The following is a 9,305-nucleotide window of genomic DNA, read 5'->3' on the forward strand; positions in this document are numbered from 1 at the left end:
TATTTTTTTAAATAAATAACTTAATAAACAAACTTATTTGAGAGAGAGAGAGAGAGAGAGAGAGAGCATGCGCACGCACACACAAGTGCAAGTGGAGGGGCAGAGAGAGAGAGACAGAGAGAGAGAATCCTAAGCAAGCTCTGCAATGCCTGCACAGAGCCTTATAGGGGGCTTGAACATACAAACCTCGAGATCATGACCTGAACCAAAACCAAGAGTCGGACCCTTAATCAAATGAACCACCCAGGTGCCCCCTTTTCCGAATTTTTTATTGAATTCTTTGTTTTCTTAGTATTGACTTTTCAGAGTTTTCAAATATTGTGGATACAAGTTCTTGTCAGATAGGATTAGAAAGTATCTTATTCTAGGGGCGCCTGGGTGGCGCAGTCAGTTAAGCGTCCGACTTCGGCCGGGTCACGATCTCACGGTCCGTGAGTTCGAGCCCCGCGTCAGGCTCTGGGCGGATGGCTCGGAGCCTGGAGCCTGTTTCCGATTCTGTGTCTCCCTCTCTCTCTGCCCCTCCCCCGTTCATGCTCTGTCTCTCTCTGTCCCAAAAATAAATAAAAACGTTGAAAAAAAAATTAAAAAAAAAAAAAAAGAAAGTATCTTATTCTAGTCTGTAGCTTATGATTTCATTTTCTTAACCCTGTCTTTAGAAGATAAATGTATTTTTAAGATTCAAATTTTTCTATTCAAATGTCGTAGGTCTAGGGAAAATAAAACCAATTTTTTCTTTTGAAAACCCAAAAGACTATGATAATTTCCACAATAGATTTTTCCCTGATATCCTGAAGAAAATGTGAAGCAACAATATAAGACTTTCTAAAATACTAAAATTATGAGCTATTTTATTCCTAAAATTTATAATTATTTATCTTTGTCCTGTAGGTTTGCAGCATGATTATTATGTGTAATAGAAAATTAAGCTGTAGAACAATGTTCATGAACTTTTTTCTATTTTATGATTTTTTTTTTTTACTGCACGGAATTATATATTTTTTTAAATTTTTTTAAAAATTTACATCCAAATTAGTTAACGTATAGTGCAACAATGATTTCAAGAGTAGATTCCTTAGTGCCCCTTACCCATTTAGCCCATCCCCCCTCCCACACCCCCTCCAGTAACTGTTTGCTCTCCATATTTATGCATCTCTTAAAAATATGGAAGCTTCATGAATTTGCACATCATCCTTGCACAGGGGCCATGCTAATCTTCTCTGCATTGTTCCAATTTTAGTATATGTGCTACCAAAGCAAGCATGTTCATGAACTTTTTCTTCTGGCTCATCATAACACCATTATGTCAGATGACTCCGCCCTCCACCACAAATTACCAATTACTGGAATAATGTCATATTAATTAAATGCAATACTAAGCCAATGCTCTTGTTATACAACTTTGGAGATTTGGTCTACTTGTTGAGATAGGCTAGCCCCCAAATCTCAGTGACTGAACATGAGTGTTTATTTTATTTCTGGCTCTTCTTGAGTGGTGGTGGTTGTGTGTGGGTGGGTTGCTCCACTTAGTCTCTCGGAGCCCTTGATGGTGGAGCCTCAACCTCTGGACCTTTGGTTGGGTTGGACAGCCTCATAAGAGAGAGAATGGAGCATCCTTCTGGGCTTTTCACTGACAGCTTATCCGCTCACCTTTCCTCAGCCAGGATTGGTAGCATCGCCCTGTGAAATCGTGAGGAGGCTGGAAAGTGTAGTCTGCTGTGCATTCGAGAAGTGAAGGAGAATCCAATAGGGGTGAGCACTAATAATATTTATCCCATATTCTAAAAGAGCATAAAAGATAAATTATAACCATGTTATTTAAATTAGACCTTTTGAGACCATTTTATTACTTACTGGCTGGGAAACTGGGATGAGTTACTTAACCTCTATGAGCCTCAATGACCCCATTTGGATAAGGGGTAATAGTGATGGTTAACATTTATTGTGTGTATACTAGGAGCCAGGTCCTGTTAGAAGTACTTAACATATAGGGCACGCTTTAATCTTTGCAACTCATAGGCAAAAAGAACGTATCGTCCTTGTTATAGATAAGGCAGTCGGGGCCGAGAAGCCCGAGTAACTTGTTGACCCAGATGGTTTGTGAGAGTTGGTTCTAGGATTGGAAACCAGGCATCTGGCCCCAGCACTGCTGGCCCTCGTGACTAGGCCCCATTTCTTCTTTTGTAGTCATCATACCTGTTTGAATTAGGTGCCTGTTAAGTGCCCAGCGTACTAGGTGCAGTGCTGGCCATTGTAACAGTTTAGATGTGGTGGCAAAGATAGAAAGGGAAATTTAGCTAATGTATTCATTTGAATATTTCAGTAAAAACGGTGGTTTGGTGGGGTCGGGGAGTGGAGGAGGTAGTGGGAGGGGTCATCCCCAAACGAGTATGTATCTGGCTAAGAGTTTCTATCCACAGTTCCGTAAGGAGGTCCTTTGTTTTCTACAACTCATTTTCCACTCTGATCTCAATATTAATAGTGATGTTCATGGAGGCGTCAGTTCTAGCCTGGACACTGGACAGGTATTCACAGAGGTCTACAATATGGTCTTTGGTGGAGGTGCTGCCTAATAAATTTCTGTGTCTGTCCCCTCTCTGAGCAGAAGTAGCTTCTATCCTGGCCCTCTTAGAGTTCTACGCAGCTTAGGGCTCAGTGTTTCTGGGTATGACTTCAGCAATCAGTAACTTTGTTAGACATTTTGACCAAATTTCTCTGGCAGCACATACAAGAAATCACCCAGAACCCTATGCTAAGAATTCGAAAGATACCCTTGTCAGTTAGGGATACTTTGGGATCAAGTAACAGAATACCTAAAAGGTGATGGTTGAAATAAGAAGAGTCTGGCAAGTGCCGACCTGGGCTCAGTAGCTCCTTTCCTTCTGGCTCTGGTAGTTTGTCTTTTCCTTATGGTCACAAGATGGCTACTGTAGCTCCACCCATCGCATCCTTACATCAAAGGCAAAAGGATGGCAGAAAAGGGGGTTTGCTTCCATCAGGGGAGAAGAATTTCCTCTTAAACTTCACCATAGGTGTTTCCTTGCTGCTCACTGGCTGCAGTGGTTCTGCGTGCTCATGACTGGACCAGTCCACCTGCACCGTGATAAAGCATCTTCCTCCAATTCTTGGTCAAGATTGTACTGTTAGGAAGGATAAATGAGTGTGTGTGTGTGTACAATCAATTTTGTTTGCCACATATGCTTTCTTACCCCATAAACTCTTTCCTATAGGCATCCAGGAACAGATCACTCCCTATATGAATTTTTATCCTGAGGGCCTGTTAGCCTCTCTGGAACTGACCCCAGGGCCCCCCTGAGGGTGGCAATATTGACTCCCTCTCTAGATGGGGGGAGGGCAGATCAGGCTGTCTCTGGTCAGACTCCAATTTCAGCATATGGGGAGTTAATGGTTTCCAAAGCAGTTAAGATGCCCTTCCTCATCACATCTCCAGCTATAGCAACAAAATGCTTCTGTGCCAGTTAGAATAAATGAACCCACTATGTTGGGGACTCTGTAATTTGACTCCACTGAGCTGCAAACTCAGATCCTCTTTAGGTAGAGATTAGATCAAGCATTTCAGGACAGTTTGTATCAGGCCTCATGTTTTTAATGAGATAGGACACCAGGTTGAGTCTGATGCATATTCAGTTGAATATTTCAAATTTAGTTAATGAAAGCATCTGGACTATCTTTAGATCATACAGGCTGCCATGCTAAAAGGGGCTCATTATAAAGTCATCATAAGAGCGGTTTATTTTGTTCTGTTGAACTTTCACTATTTATGAGTAAAAAGGGATAGTTTTTCGATTCTCACTTTCAGAATTTCTGCAACACATGGGAAAGACCAGGGGCTAGGGGGGTTCCACGAAACTTGCCATGTCTACTGTCAGATTCCTTTTAGTTGTTCTTACTCCATAGTGGGGGCTAGGGGTGCGGAGGGAGCAGAATGGGGAGCCTACCGACGCCAAGTTTGATATGGTTGTCTTCCGGTGTTCCATCAGGTACTACTAACTACAAAAAGATGATCTCAGGGTGTCGATCACAGGTCAGTCTGGGCAACAGACACCACAGTTTCATTTTCAGGATTAGGTACACATACGTCTTAGTATTTACTTTTTGTTTTTCAGCTTTCTGAAAACAAATAGTATAGAGAGAAATCCTTCTCTTTAGAAAAAAAAATTTTGCCAAGTTTTCTTTATTGTTACAAAAAAAGAAAAAAGAAAAAAAAAAAAGCAACTTTGGATACCTGGCTAAGTTGTTAAGCATCTGACTTCGGCTCAGGCCATGATCTCATGGTTCATGAGTTCGAGTCCCACTTCGGGTGAACATGGGCCCCACCTCTTTCTCTTTGTCTCTCTCTCTCTCCCCCCACCCCTTCCACACCCCCTAGCTCACTTGTGCCCTCTCAAAAAAAAAAAAAAAAAAGCAATAAGCAACTTCTACAAGGAGCATAGTTCAATTAGTTAACTCCCCTGTCACTGGGCATAAAAGCACTTACCTAACCTGGCCAGGGGTATAGCAAAGAGTAGTTAATTGTTTGCCAAATGCTGTCAAGCTCCCAGGTGAGAGCCACACTTTCCATGCCCAGCATTACTGTTGCAGTATTTCCCTGCCCCCAAAGAGAATCTGCTCCAGAATCTGCCTCCAATGTGTAGGGATACTGGCCTGTGTTTTGAGAGGGGAGCATCAGAAGTTGCCGAATTTTTAAAGAACTGTTCAGCTTGCCTGTGATCTAATAAGGTTTATTTAATTTTTTTTTTAACGTTTATTTATTTTTGAGACAGATTGTGAGCCAGGGTGGGGCAGAGAAAGAGGGAGACAGAATGCGAAGCAGGCTCCATGCTGAGCTGCTAGCACAGAGACCAACACGAGGCTGGAACCCAGGAACCGTGAGATCATGACCTGAGCCTAAGTCAGACAGACACTTAACCGACTGAGCCACCCAGGCGCCCCAGATGAGGTTTATTTTTAAAGGCGGGGGTGCTGGCAAAAATCATGTCTTTTCAAAAGCCCTAAATAGTGTCGCAAACATCAGTCAGAAGAATAAGGGCACTAACTAGTAATTTCCCCAAATTCCTTTTGCTTTGCCTTTTTTGTTTGTTTCTTTAAAGATCAAATTCGAACAACGTTTTATGCTTTCTTTCAATGAATTAACAGTGGCCCGGAGAAAGTATTTCAATCCTGTTCAAGACACTTTTTCTATGTAACAAACCCACGCACCTTTCAGGGCTCAGCAGGTGCGCGGTGGACTTGGGCCGTCAGTCAGACGGGTATGTGCCAGCCGCGTTCTGTGCTGCCCTGCTGCCCAAGTTGTATTTATGGCAGAGGCTATGGTCACTATTGAAACCAACATGGGCTCGCTGCCTCTGAGCTCCTCCTCCAGAGCAAAAGAATGGTAAACTAGACATCTGTCTGTGAAAACAATCAACTGAGCATATGCCCACAGTCAAAGGAGGGTCTTGTTCCGCCGGTCTCTTAACTTTTGGAAAAATGGCTTTTTTCTAAACGAGTTTTCGAAAAGCAGTCATAAGCCAAGCTATCCACATTATACTGATTTCTAAATTAGCACAGAAAATGCACATTTTTAATGGTGTAGATCATTATTAAATGGATCCTTCTATGATAGTAGTAATATTAATTATATAGTGTATAATAGAATTATAATATATGATACAAGTTTTATTAGAGCTATGATTTATGGTGCATTAAGTACTAATCTTGTTTAATCCTCATAGTAGTCCTAGGTGGTAGGTATTATTTCAGTTGGGCAAATGAAGAAACTGAAGGTTTTGGAGAGTTTGCTTTTCTGTAAGTGGATAAGCAGGGATTCCAGTCTGTTGTCAAAGCCTGTGTGAGTCATCAGGCTCTACTGGGTCCAGGTCGCGATTATATGCTAACCATTTTTGGTGATGATCAGAAAAGTTCATGAATTGTTATTGGCTTAAATATTATCCTTACATGAAAAGAAGATGGTACACATAACATCTGTGGACTGTTTTCAATGGAAGGAAAATCCAGTGAACATATAAATTGGCCAGGGACTAAAGAAGTCTTAAAAATGTTTCCAAATTCATTCTTAGTGGCACATTCTTAAACTAAGTGGCCATGTATAGAAACTGCCAGCAAACAGTAAGAATTTTAGGTTACTAAAGTCAAAGTAAAATTAGGGTAGGAGGGCAGGGCAAAAACAGCTAAGGTTCAGAATGCTCATTTGAAAATACACAGCAACCCTTTACTTTGTAAATAATAAACCTAAGGTATTGGAAATTCCTTCCGGAATAGATTATCAACCCTGTGGTGGAAAGGACAGTGGACAGGAGAACTAGGAGCTACAGATTCTGGTCCTGCCCCTAATTAGTTAGCTATGTGACCTTGGACAAGTCACTTGTCCTCCTGCACAATGAAACCTCTGGTCCCTTCAATTCTAAAATTCTGAGCGTAGGAGTCAAACTCGTCTCCTCTTTGCTAATGGCTCAATTTTACTTTCTGCACACCTCTTAAGACATCATCAGGGAGCAGAGGGGAAATGCAACTCCATTTTCACATGAGTTTCTTTGCTAAATCCACGCCCCCATTCTGCTGTTTTTAACCCCTCTGTCATGTCAAAAACACTTTCAAGGATGGGAGGGGAGCAAGGAAGATGAAAATAATTTGCCAAAAGACTGAGTTTTACGTTTACATGCGAAGCATTCATGTACACTTTGCAGTCTCTTTCATTCTTCTGCTTTTCGATTATCCCGTTATGTTGATTACCTTTTTCATTTATTGCAAAACGCTTCTTAAAAAATATTAATTTTGAAAATCAACATGCGTATTTCTATTCAAATTAACAAAGTATTTTTCGGCTTTTACCTACTAATCTGTCATGTGCAATGGTCATTATTTAAGCTGCTAGAATAAACTGACACAATTAAAAGGTTTTAGGAAAATCATTTATGGCTTAATGGTAAGTATATTAACCGAAGGTACATTACTGGGTAAAGCATACCCATCTCCTTTATCCTGGAAACTATTTTAACATTTCTTTTGGGGGGCATGTTTTAAAACAAATACTACAAATACACAATCACTACCTTATAGAAATGTATTGTACTATGTAGTAAATTGATACCCAGATGATATAAAGACCATGAAAGAGAAGGAAGGCACATTCTGCAGCTGACCTTGAAACCCCCACCTGGTTTTACTGAAAGCAAAAGAAAACACCCAAGGAGCATGTAAAACTACCTAATAGAATATATCCTCAAATCTGAAGATCCTTATGCAGACCAAATGCATAGGGACCCTGCGTTTTTCATCAATAACGTCACTTAACTTTCACACCTTACTGAAACAAACAACTATCCATGGCCTTCTACTGTTTATCTTGAGTTATTAAGTCATTTTTCTATTGACATATTTAGCTTATATAAATTACTGAACAGACTTGAGCCACGGATAGTTCACTTGGTGTCATAGACCCAGTGGAAAGGAATACTGCTTGTTTTATTGCTCAGACTGATGAACAAGATTATGAGTTCTTTTCCAAATGCTTTGAATTTATTTATACTTGCACTAAATATGAATGGCCTAGGGCAGATATTGGAAATACGTGGCATTTATGTGATCACTACCCACTTCAAAAGCTAGTGATCATAACTGATCATTTCCTGATGAGCTGAACTGGGTCTCAGAACCCTTCTTAGCAAACACAGCCAGCATGAACAGTGAACTAGTTGCTGTCCAGATTCTAGAATTAAAATAGCTTATTAAAAGCCTCAAAGGTTTCTTTCCTAATTACACTGTGACTTTTCTGAACATTTCAACCCTTTTTCATTTTGATAAGTAATGATTTTTTTTAAAAGAAAGACCTTTTATTGGGTCTTTTAAAATTCCCCACAGTCATGAAACACTTAATATACATTAGAGACTCAATAAATATTTGTGTTTTGAATAGCCTAAATGCTAGAAATAGATGACAGTTATCACATAGAAACAGAGGAATATCACAGAGGTAACTGGGTGTCTGTTCTCTCCAGATACTCACGGAAGGAACCGTGCACCAGTTTTTGGCCCCAACACATTAAGTCCTGGGAAACTGGCAAAGAAATGTGAAGTTCCAATTCCTTTGGTATTGTAAGTTTCCAAAATATGAGGAAATGTGTCAAATGCCTATGGCTTTCAAGTGATAATATACTCTGACTTAATGACTAAGAGCAATGCCCACTGAGCAGTTCACGGACAGTGTCTCTTCCAAGTCAGATCCTGTTGGCAAATGACCAAAGAACCCTTCTTTCTTGATCCAGTCAGCCACTCCTATGGCCCGGAAGCACTTTGCCATGAACTCAGTATTCTAAAAGTGAGCAGTTAGAAGTACCATTTGCAGCTAACCTAAGAATTCCACTGAATATCCCAAAATTTGTGTTGGAAACACATTGGCACTTTGACTTGATTTCAGAGGAAACTATTTTTTTTAATTAAATTTTTTCAATGTTTATTTTTGAGAGAGAGAGCAAGAGCAGGAGGGGCAAAGAGAGAGAAGGAGAGAGAAGGAGAGAGAGACAGAGAGACAGAGAGAGAGACAGAGAGAGAGGGAGGGAGAGAGGGAGAGGCGGAGACACAGAATCCGAAGCAGGCTCCAGGCTGAGTTGTCAGCACAGAGCCAGATGCAGGGCTCAAACCCACAGAACGCGAGATCATGACCTGAGCTGAAGTTGGATGCTTAACCAACTGAGCCACCCAGGCACCCCCAAAGGAAACTGTTTCTTAAATCTTGAATAGAAATGTAAAGATAAAAATGCCTTAAGCCTAATTTTTTAAAAAGAGAAACAAAGAATTTTAAGTGTTCTAGCTTCTTTAGCAATATATTGGAAAAGCACTGCACTAAGGCCAACTTGAAAGTCAACACAATGAAATCACATGAACTCCCCTTAAAACTAGTATGCATTCTAGAATACTCTGGTTGATGGGAGTTTCCAAATTAATACTTTATTCATACTTAAAATTTTTTCAATTAATGTTTTTAATGTTTATTTTTGACAGAGAGAGAGCACGTGCGAGCATGAGCAGGGTATGGGCAGAGCGACAGGGGGACAGAGGATCTGAAGTGGGCTCTGTGTTGACAGCAGACAGCCTGATGCGGTGTTTGAACACACGAAACCCAAGATCACGGCCTGAGCCAAAGTCTGATGCTCAACCGACTGAGCCACCTAGGCGCCCCAGTAATTAATACTTTAACACTTACATATATGATGCTTTTCTCTGATTCCAGTAAACAGTTTTCAGCTGAAGACAACAGTTAAAAGCTTCCATTTTTTCAACTCAAGTGA

The 9,305-nt window shown here is 40.6% G+C and overlaps 1 non-coding gene across 1 annotated transcript; it reads right to left on the reverse strand.

Moving 5' to 3' along the window:
• Positions 1–1,154: 1,154 nt before the first annotated feature.
• On the reverse strand, positions 1,155–1,257 carry LOC124508975 (U6 spliceosomal RNA). Its single transcript, XR_006961344.1, has one exon. It is a non-coding gene; the product is annotated as a U6 spliceosomal RNA (small nuclear RNA).
• Between the last annotated feature and the right edge of the window lie 8,048 nt (positions 1,258–9,305).

The sequence above is a fragment of the Lynx rufus genome, unplaced genomic scaffold (genome assembly GCF_022079265.1).
Source record: "Lynx rufus isolate CCGP_SWC_20201006 ecotype Redwood Valley unplaced genomic scaffold, mLynRuf1.p SCAF_13, whole genome shotgun sequence".
Taxonomy (NCBI): domain Eukaryota; kingdom Metazoa; phylum Chordata; class Mammalia; order Carnivora; family Felidae; genus Lynx; species Lynx rufus.